At 46.2% G+C, this 18,628-nt stretch overlaps 1 long non-coding RNA gene across 1 annotated transcript; it reads left to right on the top strand.

The window, feature by feature from the left end:
• The first annotated feature begins 572 nt into the window (after positions 1-572).
• On the top strand, positions 573-3,655 carry LOC105488249 (uncharacterized). The gene is made up of 3 exons (XR_011606446.1): positions 573-827; positions 2,058-2,283; positions 3,364-3,655. It is a non-coding gene; the product is annotated as an uncharacterized lncRNA (long non-coding RNA).
• The last annotated feature ends 14,973 nt before the right edge of the window (positions 3,656-18,628 follow it).

The raw sequence follows: 18,628 nt of genomic DNA, 5'->3' as shown, positions 1-18,628 counted from the left end.
AAAAAAAATCAGGGAAGGGAGGACGGAAGAATATTCACACTTGGCCGATTGCAGTGGCTCACCCCTGTAATCCCAGCACTTTGGGAGGCTGAGAAGGAGAATCGCTTGAGGTCAGGAGTTTGAGACCAACCTGGGCAACATAACAAGTCCTCCATCTCATAAATAAATAAATAAGTACAATTACTACTTCCTCATATTGGTCTAAAACTTGCTGTCCTGTTGCTTGTAACCACTGGCCTTTGCTCTGTGCTTTACCTCATAGAGAGCGGATACAATCTCTCCTGACAGCCCTTCCAGATATTGAAGGTGACAATTGCACTATGGTCCCCAAACACATGTTCCAGGCTAAGGATCTTCAGGCCCTTGATTCTTTCCCTATACCTGAATTCTGCCAGTTCCCAGGCTGGTCAGGGGGAGCACACGAACAACAGCAGTGATAATAGCCCACAACCCCCACCCAGACAGCGTGAGCTCATGGAATCCTCACTGCTCACAACTCCATGCCAGACAGCGTGAGCTCACGGAATCTTCACTGTTGTCAGATTCCATCATTGCCGGCATATTACAGATGAGAGAATGAGGCACAGAGAGGGTGAACGGGTGTCCTGGGTCACAAAGTGAGGAAGCGTCAGAGCAGGATTTGAGTCCAGGCAACTGGGCATGGGGAAGGGCGGGCAGGAGCTGCTTCCAGTGACAGGCACTGGGCTTGGGGAAGCGTGGGCAGGAGCTGCTTCCAGCCACAGGCACTGGGCTTGTTCCTTCCACCATGTCTTAAGGCTTCTGATACCCTGATACCCTGGGGTGAGCTGGAAACCCTCATTTAGAAGGTAAGGAACTGGAGCTTCTGAGGCTAAAGAACTTCCCAAAACTCAAAGATAGTGCTTCCTGGCAGACCTGGGACCTCTGCCCTCCTTGCCCAGGTCAGGACCTGGATCCCATCCAAGCCGCTGACCAGCGGTTCCTGCAGGGCCGACGACACAGGCTGTTCACCTGCACACGCTTTGGCTCACCCTGCAAGGTTCGATTCAGTGTGTCCAGGGTAGAGTGCAGGGCCCAGGCATCCGTATTTTTCAACACTTCCCTGAACAGTTCTCTGTGCTGTCAGGCTGAGCATCCATCTAATCAGAGTAGGGAAGCCTATGATGCTAACTCTTGGGTGTTTGTCCAGTCTTTGCTGAGAAACCTCCGAGGACAGGGAACTTGCTACTCTCAGATTGTCCAGCTCATCCCTGATAGTCGCCTTCCACTGAACTCACACAGTAGCTGTTCTCCTTCTACCCAGGATCCTTCTCCCTCTGCTCTACCCTGCTCCCTCCCGCAGGAAGCTGACCTCTACGGCTTCTGGTTGGGTTCCATCAATGGGGGACCTGGGTCAGACTCTGGAATGTCTGCTCAGTGGGTCTGTCCCCACATTCTTTTGGGACAGCGGTTCTGAGCATGACAGTGCTCTTCTCCCTGTGGCCACTGCTCCTCTCTGGCACCCTCATTCATGACTGTGCTTCTCACCACGTTCTAGAAACCACCCTCTCCCGTGATCTCCTCAGGCCTGGCTGGCAGTGACTTCCACCACTGCTGGTCCCTGGGGACATCAGCAGCTTCTGCTGGTGCCCTCACTGTGCCCACATCTTTGCCCACAGTCGCTCTTGTGAAAGGTGGAGTGTCCATTCCCGGCAGTAAACTAGAGGAAGTCTACTGCATCGTCCCCAGGCAGCTCCCCAGGGATTTCAGGACAGTCGCTGTGCACCTGGAGAATGCTTCTTCCCACTGGAGCCGCCTCCAGCATCTCCATCATCTCCCTGCTTTTTCTCTTATTGCTGGGAGACCGTAGGAGAGGCCCAAGGCATTCTCTGCTTCCAGACAACTCAAGACCCACCATGCTGACTGGAGCCCCAGTCTAGAAGATGAACGTAATATCAGTACATTTAAAACCCTAGTACTCAGAAAGCACTCGTCAATTTCACATTTTGAATGAGTTCCCCAAAGAACTAAAGCTTTATATTGCATGTTAGCCTTGCAGAAACCTGAAAAATGGGTGTAAACAAATTTGTCTTTCATAGTGCCTTTCCTAGCGCTGACCCTGGAGGCCCTGGTCCCGAGGTTATAACAACAAGCTCCAGAGAGCACCAACTGAGCCTGGCACTGGGCCGAGTGGCTGATACCTCATCATTTCGTTTCATCCTTGGGATGACTCTGAGGAAGGTAGACTCATGGCCCCATCCTGCAGAAGAGGAAACGCAAGCCCAGAGAGTCTCAGGAACGCGCCCAATGCTGCACAGCCTCGAGGTGCAGAGCTGGGGTTTTTGTCCCAGGCAGGTGGTCAGGTGCTAGGTTCCAGAATCTCCCTGCAGTGCAGCAGCTGCACATGCGCAGGTGAACCCAGTTCCTTCCATTTCTCAGCTCTGCCGTTCTCAGTGGGGGCTTCCATTCTCATAGTGGCCACAGCTGTTCCAGCCACTGTCTGTGGTCCAAGCAGGCAAAAGGAGAATGGCCAGGCGCAAAGCTCATCTGTCAGTTGAGACAGTCCCATTTAAAGAGTTTTACCAGAGGCTCCACTTTGGAACTTTTCACTGAAGGCCATTAGACGAAACAGGAACAGAGCCCAACACAAACTGTTTCTGAGCGTGTTAGTCTGGGTCTTCCCCAGAACAGGGCTTCAGACGCAGGCTTGGCTGCAGGTAGAATATACATGAGGGAGCAGAGAGAATGAGACTGAGAAAGGAGAAAAAGCAACCGCGTGTGTGTTATTGCCTGGGAACACCTAGGGCTCAGTCTCTCCTGCATTCCCCAAAAAGGATGCCTCCAAAATTGCCTCCCCGGAGGTGGTGGCTGGACCTTGTGCACTGACACCATCCCCACTAGTTGGAGGTTGCCCTGCACTTCATGTCACTCTGATCCAGCCAAGGGAGCTGGTAGAGGGCCCCTTCTTCCCTCCCTGAGGGACTATGTTCTGGTGGCCTTGACCTCAGGTGGCAGTCACACATTCACTGCTATCTCTGGGTGTGAAGCATCAAGGGCCATCCCAGTGAGTCCCCTGAATTCCAGACATGCTTATCTCTTCCGCATCATGTGGGGCCAACCCTACCTTCTTGTGGTCATTAGGGTTGAGTGTCCTCTCTATTGTAGGAACTCTTCTCTCTGTCTGCTGGCCCGCCAGCATGAGGCCCCGAGGTGGTCAGGCAGCAGGCACAGTGTTAGATTAAGGGTAAACTTTACCTGTGTCCTGGTGGGACCATTTTGTTCTGGGAACCAGGACATTGAACCCAGCATATACTAGAGCTGCAGGGACGGGAAGCCAATTCCTTTGAGGAAGTCACCAGCAGTGATGGTGAGGGGACCAATCCTGCTTCCACCTCCTGTTCCTAGAAGTGTGTACTCCAACTACCGGCTCCGAGTCCTGCACACTGACATGGGCTCACTGCAGCCTCTAATACAGAGCCCTGGCCTGCTGTTGGCTGAGCTTCCATCTCGGCTGAGCCTGCTGCCTCTGGGTGATGTGGCGTCGGGAGGAACAGTAGATCCCATGGTCCTGCATGCATGATTGTACCGCCTTGGCCTGTGCACCTATCTGGTTCTGTGTGGTGCACAAACAAGCTGCCCCCATAGAGCCATTCCCAAACTGCACATAAAAGAGCAAAATAAATGTTGTTTTAAGTCAGAGGTCAGCAAATTTATTCTGTGAAGGACAGGGTAGTAAATATGTTAGACTTTGCAGGATATACAGTTTCTGTCACAGCTACTCAACTTGCCACTGTAGCATGAAAGCAGCCTTAACACATGGGCATGGTTGTGTTCCAATAAAACTTTATTGACAAAAACAGTTGGAAGGCCACATCTGGCTCAAGGGCTGTAATTTACTGACCACTGTGTTGAGCCACTAAGTTTTGGTGTGGCTTTTTATGCCACAGTCGGTGGCTGGAGCATCTGTGCCTTTCCTCCCTCTACCTCGTCTCCAATCCCCTTGTCATGGCAGTACCTCTCATGTGCTTGTTACTGCTGACCAATGAGGGACCCAATGGTAGAATCCTATCCAGAGTGCTGCTTCCTGGGGCCACTTTCGGTACCATCTGTCTTAGTCTGGGTTCCCCAAAGCAAATCCCAAGATAGATTTAGCCACTGGCAGACTCAAGGGTGATCCTGGGAAAAGAAGCAAGCCGGAGGGTGTGTGCACCATGGATGGAGAAGGTACTGCACAGACCATCACTGAGCTGATGATGCTTGGAGCTGTGGGCATGTTTCACAACTGTCAGGGCAGGGGCCTGGGCTGAGGCTGGGGTTGGGATGTGGATGCATGCCCTCCAGTGGGTGAAAGTGGCTGCGGGGGTATGAACTCGCCCATATTCTGTACATCCCTGGGTGAGCAGCTGTGGCTCTGGACACACCCTGGGGTCAGACAAGCTGAAAGATGTGGCTGGCATAGGAAGTGGGATGCTGCCAGGAGACACTCAGCCCAGCCACAGCTGAAACCCTAGGTGGGCCGCGAGGAGGGGTGGAGAACACAAAAAGCATTTCCATCAGCAGTGGTTCTCTTCTCAAACTTCAGCTGCATCAGAATCACCCTGAGGCTTGTTATAATGCAGATTCCGGGGCCCCACCCCCAGGGTTTCAGATCGATTTGGTCTGAGCAGGGGCCTGAGAATTTGCATTTCTGATAAGCTTCCATGCCTTGCTGCTGCTGCTGGTCTGGGGTCAATATTTGGAGAACCACTGGATAGAGACAGTCGATGCTGGGTAGGCAGCTGCTGGTCTCTCTCATACTTATCAAATGGGCTATCCTTTGTGCCTGCTAAGGGTGTGAGTCTGTGTGTGTGTGCGTGCGCATGTGAGAGAAAGAGAGAGAGAGGGAGAAAGGGAAGGGTACTGATACAGCCCAGTGAGTCTATTACTAACTATAAGTGTGATATCGCTAAAGTCTCCTTACCTCCAGGCGTCCAAGTTTCCCTACCTGTAAACTAAGGCTGGGCTGCAGATGGCCCAGGGCTCTTTCAGCTCTGATTTGATGATTATTTACAAAAGGAAAGGGCTCAAAACCAGGCTTCACAGTACACTGAGATTCAAATGCACCTCACTTTCCAACTTTTGCAATGGATTTATCTCCCAGAAACGTTTAAAAGTTCTTAAGGGATAAAAAGAGAAAAGAAATTGAGTGAATTGGCCAGTGAAGGGAAGTTCTCAGCAGGCTTTTCTATAGACAAGTGCTACGCATTCCCACAGGGAGCTGCCACTCTCGAAATGCTAGCAGGGGAGGGCAAGGCTGGGGATCTGCTCAAAAATAAATGAGGTCAGAGGCTCTCAGGGCTGAAAGGCACTCCCGGGGCTCAGCCCCACAGGTTGGCTTCCAGTCCTCTCAAAACAGAAATTCAGCAAGGCCAAACACCCTGTGCCCCTCTACAGTGGCTCAGCTGGGTGTTTTGCAGAAACGTGGGCATAGAACCCACACAGACTTCCCTTTGGGTCCTGCCTCCCACACTCAGTGCCGGGTGGCCCTGGACAAGCCACTTGCCGGACTCGGGACCCTGTGCATGCATAACAGGAATGGTAACGGAACCTCATGTGGAATTCACCCAAGAAGCGTTTGTGGCACACCTGAGTACCTAGGATTTTAGGGAGGATTCCATAAAAGAACATGGTGGGATTATTGTAACAAGAATTACTTCGTCAACAGTAACATAGCCTACAATATCTACCATTACCAATTTTTATTACTGTTGATTTTCTACTCTAAATCTGCTACGGATTTCCCTGGAGCTGTTCGGTTAGGTTTATCTCCACTGCGGTGTGGGAGGGACCTTGCTGTGTAACCTCGAGCAGGTCACCTTACATTTTTGAGCTCGTCTTTTTCATGAGTCACAGGGTGGCTAATTACGTTTATTTGCAAGATTGATGTGAGAACAAAACGCGAAGGCTGCTCACGTGAGGACATTTAACGCATCCTCCGGCCCCCAGCAGAGAAGAAGTGCAGACGGCAGGATGGCTGTGTGTGCCGCAGGCCTCCCCGCCTATGTAGGCATTAAATTTGTTTTTTCTTTCTTAGATAAAACTTGTTCAGCCCTGACTATAAGCCAGGCACTAGGCTAAGAGCTTTCCTTGAATTATTTCACTTGACCCTGATTAGTTTATGGGTTAAGTATAATCATGATCATCCTCTTTACGCTTATGAGGAAGCCAAGAACCCAGAACTGGCAAGTGCGGGTCGAGGCAGATTCACACTCAAGTCCTGCAACCCCCCAGGCTTGTTGTGCACTGGGGACCTGCTCCAGGGACCCCAGACCACAGGCCCAGCTGTGTGCTCAGGGCAGAACGGAATGGATGGACTTGCCTCTTCTCGAACGAGGCTGTTTCTCCTGCCCCGTTTCTCTCCGCAGCCGCTGCTCTGTCCCCAGGTTGTGAAGATGCATGGACTTGATTAGGCTGGGCTCAAGCCCTGTTTATCATCATCTGCACACCTTTCAGAAGGCCCCTTGCGTTTTAAGAAGAGCGAACTTGGTGTCATGCAGCATTGTTCTGATTAGAGAGAACAAGCATGGCTGTAGAATCGATCCAGGAGTCGGGAGTCCGGCTGCTTTCAGAAGCTTCCAGGGCAGGTAGCCTCAGAGGACAGGACAGCCAGTCTGGAATGATGAAGGATGACCCAGCCTGCGGCTCTGAGCTGAGGGGAGTCTTCAGGGTCTGAAGATTCTTGTCAGTCCAATGAGATACTGACTGCAGAGCTCCCTCCCCAGGTGGCATCTGGAACTATGGTGTCATCTCAGAGTGTCAGGAGCAAGGATTCTGAATACGAGTGACTGTGGAAGAATCCTGGATTTCTCCTAGACTAGCAGCCATCCATCCACCTGTGCCAGTGAGATTACGGTCAGGCATGGACACTGCACATGGCATGGCCTGTGGGCAATGGTTCTTTTTCAAGAGAAGGCTCAGGTTTCATGGCGCAGCAGCAGATGTGCCCCACACGTGGGAGTGGACTTCCTCCCTTAGTCCTGTACCCAGGTATGCCACCTGCGTGTGGGCTGTTGGTCCTGTCCTTATGTCACTCAGCCAACTCCACCCCTTTTCCAGGAACAGTGAGCATGCGTGGATACTTTAAACTCTTAGCTCATTTAATCCTTGCAACAGTTCTATGAGGCAGATTATATTATTAGCCCATTGAACAGCTGAGGCAATTGAAGCAAAGGGAGATGTTGCATCAAAGGTTACTCAGCTGCTAAGTGGTTCAGAGTGGATTCAAGCCCAGGCCTCATTCTAACAGACACACTCTCCAGCCCCCTCTGGACTCCCAGGACTTATTAGCTCAGGTGCCAGCAGCTCCAGGAAGACCTCTTGCCCCTGCCAATGGAGTGGCCCTGCCTTGATTCCTGTTTTCCCCATTAGAAGGACATGAGACCTTTGTGTATCTGCCTCTCACATTAGACTTTCAGCTCCTCTCAGGGGAAAAACAGTGTCTGGTGCCTCCCAGTTTTTAAAGCCCCTGAGCTGAGTCCTTGCCTGAGGCTGCAGCCTCCAGTGTTTATTGTAGCCTTGGGCTAGTTGCTCACACTCTTTCATCTGGCTGTATTTGTCAAGATTCGCCGGAGAGACAGGACCAGCATGATGTAAATAGATATAAAGGAAGGTATTTATCAGGGGAATTGGTCACACCATAGTGAAGGCTGAGAAGTCCCATGACTATCTGCAAGCTGGAGAGCCAGGAATGCCAGTAGTGTGGCTCAATGCAAGTCTGAAAGCCTCAGAACCAGAGAAGCCTATATCATATCTCTCAGTCTGAGGCCAAAGGCCCGAGAATGGGGCTGATGGAGTGAGTCCTGGAGACTAACAGCCAGAGAACCTGGAATCCTGACATCCAAGGACAGGAGAAGAAGGGCATCCCAGTTCTAGAAAACAGAGATAAAGAATCCACCCTTCCTCTGCCTTTTTGTTCCATTAGGGCTCCCAGTGAATTGGATGGTGCCTGCCCACACCGAGGGCTGATCTTCCTTGCTCAGTCAACCAGCTCATTAGTCACAGCTTAATCCAGTGAATTGGACACCTGAGGCTGACCTGAGGTCACACTGACTCTCAGGAGATGATGAGGGCTCCAGAAGATGATGTTTGCAGAATCCTTAGCACATTGCAGGCAGCTCAGAGCCTGCCCAAGAGATGGACGATGTCCTTCCTAGCCCAGAGTTCCAGTTCCAGTTGATACCCCCAGGCTGGCATTGATGCCCACATCACACACGCATCCTCTGTGGGTGGGATCTCGCCAGAGCACTATTAAGTTGTGGGAAATTCACAGTCCCCATCCTGACCCTGGGCCTGGCAGGCATTTAATGAATGTGCTATGAAGAGTTCCATGGGTGAAGGAGGGCATTCCTAAGTCAGTTGGCTGAGATGAGTTTTGAGCTCTTGAAGACCCAATTCACACTGCACCATTTCAGTAAACTTCAGCTGTTCACCAACCCAGTGTGGATGATGCTGCTGAGCATCCTGCATGCTGGAGGGCCCAGAAAGGCTGTGCCCCTGCCCCTGTCCCTAGGTGAGTGGTTCTAGGGTCTTAGACACAGCAAGAGAGGCCTGTATGCATGATCTTCCTTGACTATCACTGCAGCTATGCATGATAGATACCATTATTCTCAACTAGCATGTTAGGACAAGTAGGCGCCGAGAAGTTAAGTGCTCTTTTGGAGGTCAGAATTGGGTGTTGACCACTCCAGTTGGGCTTCATACCAGCTACTCCTCTCCAGTGGCCACTCTGCTATATGCTCTTCACACAACCCTCACTTGGAATTCCTATTTCCACTGACCAATGGACTCTTGGAATGCAGGACTCCTTTGAAGTCAAAGGTTCCTTTGAGGTCCACTCTCTGAGAACAATCTGCAGCACAGGGGTGAGGGTTGGAAACAGTGTGTCTAAAGCACAGGGTGGGCATTCCATAGATGCAGGCCTTTTAGCACAATTGTGTGTGCCACAGCCTAATTCTGTGACCTTGGGGCTGTCTCTTCACCTCTCTGGATCGCCATTTCCTCATCTGTAAAATGCATGGGATCATATGATTCACAATTCCCTTCTGTCTCCAAAATTCCATGGGTCTGTCTGTCCAGTGGCACTTGGTCAACCCTGTAACAACAAAAGGCAAGCAGGGCAGAGTAGAACTGCAATTGACTAATTAGAGTCATCAAAATTGGAAAATCATCATCAAAGCATGGAAGCTGCTTACAAAATATTCAGTAAATGATCTTCATTTATTGCTGCAAATTGTGTCTGCATATAAAATTGGCAAAGCCCCCTAAAAGCTTAACACTTCTAGAACAGAGGTTGACAAACAATGGCCTGCCCCCAAATCCAGCCCTCAGGCTGATTTTGTAAATGACATTGCATTGGCCACACAGCCATGCTCATTTTCCTTCATACTCCCCCTGGCTGCTTTTGTGCTACAAACTGAGAGGTTGGGACAGAGACCATGTTCCAAAGCTTAAAATACTATCTGATAGATAAAGTTTATTGGTATTTGTCCTAGAAGATGAACAGTTAACTTAGCTAAATAAATATCTCATATGTGAGATTGTGTCTTCTTGGCCTAGCCTCAATGGTGTCTTCTGAGATTCCTCTACACACAGCTTAAACGTTTCAGGTGTAGACCGGGCGCAGTGGCTCATGCCTGTAATCCCAGCACTTTGGGAGGCCAAGGCGGGTGGATCATGAGGTCAAGAGATTAAGACCTGGCCAACGTGCCCGTCTCTACTAAAAATACAAAAATTAGCTGGGTATGGTGGCGCATGGAGGTTGCAGTGAGCCGAGATCGTGCCATTGCACTTCAGCCTGGGCAACAGAGCAAGACTCAAAAAAAAAAAAAAAAAAATTTCAGGTGTAACAACGTACATATTTGTGGTTCCTTGAACACTGAGATCTTTGCACCTCCTTGCCTTTGCCTGTGCTGTTTCCCCTGTTGTAAAGGCCATTCCTCTCATTCTTCTCCAGCTCTCTTCCCACTTGGTATCTTCTGTGAATCTTCACTCACATCGCCTGGGCTATTTTGAACCCTGGAGCCCACTGCTTGCACTTCTCTGGCATTTAAAGTCCTGCGTTCTTTGTGGAATCACTTGTCTCTCTCTTTCATTGGGCTGTGTGCTCCTGAAAGACCAGGACTTTGCCTTTGTGGGTCACTGAAAATTTCCCATGCTCCAAACATGGTCTAGTGTGTGGTAAGTGCTCAGTAAAGATGATTGAGTGTATGACTAATGATACCCTGCTCAAACAGGAGCACTTCATTAATTCTAACATCTGTCAGTGCTTAAGCAGGAGCCTCACAAAGACCTTGTTATCCTTTTAAAAAGTTAAAAATATGATTGCCAGCAGGTTGATACACACCTGCAAATAGCATTTCTCAGCAAACAATGGGAGTCTACGACAGTAGCATTCTACAATTGCACAGCGTGGAGAATTGGAAATGGCCTGGCCTTTGTTCGGCATCAGGAGGACCTGGATGTGTACCAGGAAGCGGGAATCTTAGGGGCCATCTTAGAAGTGTGGAAGGAAAGAGGAAGGGTCCCAGTTAATTCCAGGAAAGACTATAGTGTTTTGCCCCAATAACTCCTAACATCTAAGTTCTTAAATCCTTGAGAATTTTAGAATCTTAGAATAGAAAATAACTTAGAGGGTTTTTAGTATTTTTCTTTCCTTTTTTTGGGGGGGGGGGATGGAGTCTCGCTGTCTCCCAGGCTGATGTGCAGTGGCGCAATCTTGGCTCACTGCAAGCTCCGCCTCCTGGGTTCACGCCATTCTCCTGCCTCAGCCTCCAGAGTAGCTGGGACTACAGGTGCCCACCACCACGCCTGGATAATTTTTTGTATTTTTGGTAGAGACGGGATTTCACTGTGTTAGTCAGAATGGTCTTGATCTCCTGACCTCGTGATCCGCCAGCCTCAGCCTCCCAAAGTGCTGGGATTACAGGTGTGAGCCACCGTGCCTGGCCAGTTTTTTGTATTTTTAAGTGGTGTCATTTATCTGCTCCTTTCCAGCTCCATGAAAAATTAATCCTGGCTAACAACCCCCTCCCTGCTCCATTCAGGTGAATATGCTCATCTCTCCTGCCCAAGAGTAACTATTATCATGTGTGTGTATTTGTGTGTGTGTGTGTGAATCATCTTTTTGCATTACTTTATACTTCCAGTAACTTATTTATATGTCTTCAAACAATATATTGCTTAATTCTGCCTTTACAGAAGCTTTACGTAAGTGTGATAATATGAGATATATTCTTCTGTAACTTGCTGCTTTCACTCAACAATGCGCATTCGAGATTCATTTGAATGGACGTGTTTAGCTACCACACCATTATTTTCTCTCCTGGATATTCAATTATTTTAATAAATCCAAAATGTGTTTATGTTTAAAAAATAAAGGTAGCCTTGCTGTCTATAATTTCCATGCAGAACTTTCTTGGGGATCTGGTGAAAGTGACTCTGGACATGGTCAGGGGCTGGTCAAGAATTCAGGATTCGGTTCCCTTGCCATGTCTTGCTCGATGACGTCAATCTCATCAGGGGCATGCTGAACAATTTATTTGCCCAAGTATAAAGGAAGTGATTTAAAAAAAAAGAAGAAAGAAAAACCCATTTGAATATCTGAAAAGACCGGCAGTGGAGGCATGGCCTGTGTCTTCTTATCTTCTATTTATACTGCAAAGTCTTCCCTAAGACCCAGTCCTGCCCTGTAGGAGCTTAATGTCTACGACAGATCATCGGCCCGTGCGGTGCCCCAAATGCACTCAACTGCTTCTATTCTGAGCTCTCTATGTCTTGGAGAGTCTTAGAATTTTGTGCAAACACTTGGAAACAGATCAGAGAAGGGTGAGCAACACCTAACTAGAAGATGAAAACTGTCCTTGGAAGAATTCCATGGAGGTTTTTTTTGTTTTTGTTTTTGTGGGTTTTTTTGTTTGTTTTTTTGCACAAATCTTGACTTTTCCTCTAAGAATGCCCATGGCTCCCCACCCAGGCATGCTGAGGGCTGTCCTCTGAGACCCTCACTATTGCTCATCTCTGCTGGAAACTTACTTTAGAACTGGAGTGGCTGCCGTGGAGTCCCACTTTCTTATGTCAGCAATGGTTTCAATACATCATCATTAAATTGACTGACTGTGAGCTGTGGGGTGGGGGCAGGTAGAAAGAAACTCATCAAATGCTGGTTGTCAGGAAATGTAGGAAAAAAGCACATCAGCAGAAATGGCCAAGGCACATTTGGGAATTGACTTCTTTCTTTTGCTTAGCTCTGGCTTGAATTTCCAAACTCACTTTTCAATTTCAATCTCAGTGTTAGCGGCAACATACAAGTTGTAAGGAGCTAAGGGGAGAGAAAGTCAATGTTCAATCAGGTTTCTCTGTGTACGTGTGCTTTTATTAAAAAAAAAAAAGATATGTGCACAAATAGAGGGAAAAATAACAAAAATAAGGTTCGAATTTTGTTTTGGCATTGGACAAATATGTTGGTAATGAATCGAGATAATTCTCAGTATTGTTTTATTACTCATGCTGGGAACGTCAGACTTGGGGTTTTACTACTATATAAAACTTTTAAGTTGAACCATATGAAAATGTTGGCTTTGGGCCCATCGCAGTGGCTCACATCTATAATCCCAGCACTTTGGGAGACCAAGGTGGGCAGATCGCGAGGTCAGCAGATCCAGACCATTCTGGCTACGGTAAAACCCCCTCTCTACTAAAAATACAAAAAAAAATTAGCCCAGCATGGTGGCGGGCGTCTGTAGTCCCAGCTGCTGAGGAGGCTGAGGCAGGAGAATGGCGCGAATCCGGGACACGGAGCTCGCAGTGAGCCGAGATCGCGCCACTTGACTCCAGCCTGGGTGACAGAGCAAGACTCTGTCTCAAAAAAAAAAAAAAAAAAAAAAAAAAAAAAGAAAGAAAAGAAAAAAAGAAAAAGAAAAAGGAAAAAGAAAATGTTGGCTTTGTAAGTTAATGACCTAGCACTGGCATTTTCATATGACTCAAATTAATATACATGAATTTGCATCGCTACCTGCTTAATGTCTGTTTCCCTGCACTGATCTGAGAGCTCCACAGGGATAGGAGCCATGTTCGTTTTTTATACCGGAACTACCAGGATGTCTAGTAAATAGTAAGTGCTTGTTAATTATGTCATTGAAAAAATGCAAAATGACACAAGAAAGGGGAATCACAGACCTGTGTGGGCTATGAGTAGGGGCCTCGCCCATCTAGCTGGGGCTGGAGTTTGTGTGATGCCAAGTGTCAGAATGCCAGGATGAGTGTGTCAGCTGCCAGCGGGAGGCTGGCATCTCAGACAGAAAGAGGTTCTTGGCATCAGCATTTCAGAGGGACGAATGTAGGAGATTTCTGCAGGTGTTACAGGATTGGGAAGCAGACTCTGAGATGGGCATGCACATGCAGGAATTTATTAGGGAGTGCTCTGGAGGTCACTTCTATGAGAGTAAGGATAGGAAGAAGGGTTGGACAGCAGGGGGAGTTGAGTGGTGCAGTCCCAGTAAGCCTTCAGCCAACCCCACCAGGAGCTCTGAGGCTGGGATGGCCCTTCAGAGTAGTCCTGAGGTGGAGGAAGGGGACTGTGCCTATTCTTGACCAGTTATTGGATGTAGGCTGACCAAGAGGGGCCATGACCTTGGATGAGGTAAGTCAGCACTTACAGCAGCTGGGGGAATAAGTCATTCCATTCTGAAAGGGGATCTTGGTGCATCACAGCATCCACTACAGGGATAATGATACAGTGAGAGTCATGTGGAATGGATGGAGGAGAAGTACCTGCAGCCCACAATTAAGTGCTGGGGGAAGTGGAGAGTCTGGACCGCAAGTGGTGCCAGGGATGCCTGAAGTTCCATAGAGACCTGAAAATCCAGAGGCTTTTGGTAGCGTGGTGGAAAAGCTCAGTGGATGAAAATCCCCGAACCTAACTCTGCTCTGAGCATGTTAAAATTGGTCAGAGATGCAGTTCTAGCACTTCTGGAGGTAGGGAAAGAGGCTGAGAAGTTCTCTTTTGGTGTTTTTTGGTAAAATTTCATTTCATAACAGGTTAGTGTACTATGAAACAGGACAAAGTTATAAATCTGTATTTATTTTTCATTATGAAAATAATATGTCTCTGTTTAAGGAGGTCAGAAAAACACAGAGAAGAAGAAAAATGGAAACCAGTTATAGACTCCCTAATCAGAGATCACTATGAATACTTGGAAATATTTTCTCGTGTTTGCTATTATTCTCCTCATAGTTACCTTTGTTGGGTTATAATCAAACTGTTCCTGTAATTTTATATCTTGATTATTTACTCTAACATAATAAAGCATTTGTATTGGCCACATGTTATTTCCTTGAGTACCATAATTTGCATATCCAATTTGTTTTCATATTCCTCCTATTATAAACATTGACATGATAAAATTTTGTATGTCAATGTCCACATATTCATCATTAATTATATTACTAGAAAAGCTTTCTAATATGGAATAACTTGATTAAAATATATTAATATGTATTAGTCTGTTCCTGTGCTGCTGATAAAGATACCAGAGACTGGGTCATTTAAAGAAAAAGAGGTTTAATGGACTGACAGTTCCACATGGCTGGGGAGGCCTCACGTTGCTGGGAAGGCAAAAGGCATGGCAGCAGACAAGAGAGAATGAGAGCCAAGCAAAAGGGGTTACTCCTTATAAAACTATCAGATCTCGTGACACCTTTTCACTACCATGATAACAGCATGGGGAAAACCACCCCCATGATTCAGCTATCTCCCACTGGGTCCTTCCCACAACATGTGAGAATTATGGGAGCTACAATTCAAGATGAGATTTGAGTATGAATACAGCCAAACCCCACTGGAATATTTCTACTTTCTTTGATTGGAAGAGGCTTTGCAACATACTGATTTATCTCCAGCCCCCAGCAGCACACTAAAGGAGGCATCACACAGGTTCTGCTTCATTGTGTTCATTGCCTTTCTCCCAGCCACTCCCCGAAATTCTCATCATCTCACGAGGCTCAGCTCTTGACTTCCCAGTCTCCTGCAAACTGAATTGGTCTAGCCCTTCCCCAGAACACCTATCGACTTTGCCTGACCTCTTCACTGCCCATTCCCTGGTTCCTGTCCTATGGCAACAAGGAGTAAGCATGTGTGGGTTTTGGTCTTTACATTGCTCACTACCATCCGGGAGATCCATACACAGAATATATAACAATGTTCTTAGCTGCCTTTCTATATTAGTGAAGTTACTTTCCATGTTCTAACTATCAAAAAATAATGGAATGGACATTTTCCTTGGTTTCCTAAATCACCAATATAAAATTCTTCATGGAAGTTCATTTGTGTGTGTGTGTGTGTGTGTGTGTGTGTGTGTGTGATATGTTCCATGCAAGCCTGAAGACCAGATGGTGTTCAGAAAAGTTGTGTGGAATAAATAAATGAATGAATAAGTGAATGCTGTTGGATGATTATTATTTTGTACAGTTTTTTTAGATTTGCTGATATATTTACCAATGTAGTTGCTCACTCTCTCTTCTGAAATCTTTTTTTTTTTTTTTGAAATGGAGTCTTACTCTGTTGCCCAGGCTGGAGTGCAGTGGTGTGATCTCTGCTCACTGCAACCTCCGTCTCCTGGGTTCAACCGATTCTCCTGCTTCAGCCTTCTGAGTAGCTGGGAGTATAGGCACGTGCCATCATGCCCAGCCAATTTTTTTATTTTTAGTAGAGACGGGGTTTCACCTTGTTGGTTAGGCTGGTCTCGAACTCCTGACCTCATGATCTACCCGCCTCAACTTCCCAAAGTGCTTGGACTACAGGTGTGAGCCACTGCATCTGGCCTCTTCTGAAATCTTTTAAGTCTTCAGAGGATGGTTTTTCTTCTGCCTGGAATGTTCCCTTCAGATTTTTTTTTTTGCAGTGAGAGTCTGTGGGTCACAAATATTCTCAGTTGGTAATTGTCTTTTATTATGTCCTACATCTTTATAGATTGTTTTGCAGAATGTACAATTCTAGGTTGACATTTATTTTTTTCTTCGCACATTGGAGACATTTTACTGTTTTCTGGCTTTGACTGTTGCTATTGGAAGTCAGTTTTACATTTATGGTTATGCCTTTAGAGGTAATTTGTCTTCTGTCTCCGGATGCTTTTAGAATGTTCTCTTGGTTTTTGATATTGTTCAGTTTCTTAATGATTGGGATAGTCTATTTGTGATGTATTGGGCTTCCTGAATCCTGACCTGTCTTTCATCCTGTCAAGGAAATTCTTTGAAATGTCCTCTTCACATGTTCCCTCTTTGCCATTTTCATCATTTGGAAATTTGATCATATAATGACAAGCCTTTTCACACTAGTCCCATTGTTGTTTTATTGATACATAATAATTGTACATATTTATGGGTTATATGTGATATTTTGATAGAGGTACACAATGTGTAATAATCAAATCAAGAGAATGTGAATATCCATCACTTCAAACTTTTGTCATTTCTTTGTGATGAGGACATTTTAAATTTTCTCCTCTAGCTATTTTGAAATACACAATATATTATTGTTAACTATAGTTACCCTACTGTGCTGTTGAATACTAGAACTCATTTCTTCTATCTACCTGTATTTTTGTACGCATTAACTAGCCTCTCTTCACTGTTCCCTCATTCTTCCCAGTCTCTGGTAACTATCATTCTAGTCTCTACATCCATGAGATCGACATTTTAGCTTCCACATACAAGTGAAAATATGTGATTTTTTTTTTGTACCTGGCTTATTTGATTTCTGGTTTCATCCATGTTGCTGTAAATGACAAGACTTTATTCATTTTGTGAATAAATAGTATTCTATTGTATATATATGCCACATTTTCTTTATCCATTTATTCATCGATGCACTTAGGTTTAGTTTTTTGAGGAACCCCCACACTGTTTTCCACAGTGACTGTACTAATTACATTCCCATTAGCAGGGTACTAGTTTTCCCCTTTCTCTGCATCTTTGCCAGCATCTCTTTTTCTTTTTGTCTTTTTGATAATATCCAGTGTCTATAAAGTGTGTTTTATTGGGGAACTGTGGTGAGATGATATCTCAATGTGATTTTGGTTTGCATTTCCCTCATAATTAGTGATATTAAGTGTTTTTTCATATGCCTATTGACCATTTGTGTGTCCTCATTTGAGAAATGTCTATTCAGATCATTTGCCTATATCCTAAAGGATCATTCGTGTTTTTTTTTCTATTGAGTTGTTTGACTTCTTTATATATTCTTGTTATTAATCCCTTGCTCAGTAGTTTGCAAATATTTTCTCCCACTCAGTGGGTTATCTCTAAACTCTGTGGGCAATTTCAAAAAAACAGATCTTCACGTTCATTGATTCTTTCTTCCACTCAATAAAGTCTTCTATTGAAGCTCTCTGTTATATTTTTATTTCAATAAATTCTCCAGCTGTGGAATTTCTGTTTCATTCTTTTTTATGATATTGCTCTTTGTTGAATTTCTTATTCATATTATGACTTCCTAATTTTGATGAAATGTCTTATTTGCATTTTTTAATATCTTATTGAGTTTCCTTATGATCATTATTTTGAATTCCTTTTCTGGCAATTCATTGATTTTCTTTTTTACTGGGGTCTATGACTAGAGAGTTATATTCTTTGATAGTGTGATGCTTCCTTGCTTTTTCTTGCTTATTGTGTCCCTGCAGTGATGTCTGTGCATCTGGTGGAACAATCACTTCTAAACTTTCCAGAGTGGCTTTTGTAGAGAAAAACTCTCACCCACAGTTGGGTCTTAGTATGTCACTTGGGAAGGGCATGGTGACTCTGTTTCTGGGTAGGTGCAATGGTACAGTCTTCATGGCATTTCTTAATCTATGTTCAACATCAGCCATAACTGAGGGCACCTCACTGTTTAGGCTATAAGTGTCTGTGGTAGCAGTAGTGTTAGCATAGGTGTTTAATGTCCTCAGTGGCAAGGGCTTTTAGACTTCTCCTATTCTTATTTTTCCCACAATGGGGAGACATAACTGAGGTGATCCTTCTTGGTGTCTGGCTTCATATGGCCTAGAAGCAGCTGCTATGATTCTGTGTTTCAGGTGCAAGTGCTTGGAGTGGCTGTGGGGCCTGAGTCCCAGTCTCAGGTTCTCAGGAACCTATGTGGCACCTGAATTTTGGGGTGCAGTTTTGCTCTGTGGCATGGTTGAATGCAGCTTGCCTGTAGCACTAGGATCTATGATTCTGAGATACCACCTAGCAGTTTGGGTTCAGGTGGTTGGGTTGTAACTATGATTCCCTGGCCCAACTCCAGGGAAGAAGGGTTGCTCTGTAAGTTTGAGCCCAGGGTGCAGGGTATGGCTGTAATTCTATCGCCTGAGCCAATAGGGCTGAGTAGCATATTAGGTCCTTTGGGATGAGGTGCTGTGTAATGGTGACTCTAGACCCTGAGGTGGTGGGGCTCAGCAATATCCCAGACCTTATGAAACCAGGTAAAGCAGCAGAAAGTTCCCCAGAGTGGCTAAGCACAGCTGTCATTTGGACCCTGGAGGACAGGGAACAGTATAGTGATGACTCCACTGCAGAAAGAGGGGTGTCTCAGTAGCTCAGACTCTAGAGTGCTAGTCCAGCTCCAGGGAAGCAGGGTGCTAGAGTTGTTTGGACTGTAGTG

Source organism: Macaca nemestrina, chromosome 8 (assembly GCF_043159975.1).
Source record: "Macaca nemestrina isolate mMacNem1 chromosome 8, mMacNem.hap1, whole genome shotgun sequence".
Lineage (NCBI taxonomy): Eukaryota > Metazoa > Chordata > Mammalia > Primates > Cercopithecidae > Macaca > Macaca nemestrina.
Note: the sequence above shows the minus strand (reverse complement) of the source record. Positions and strands in the feature narration are given on the sequence as shown.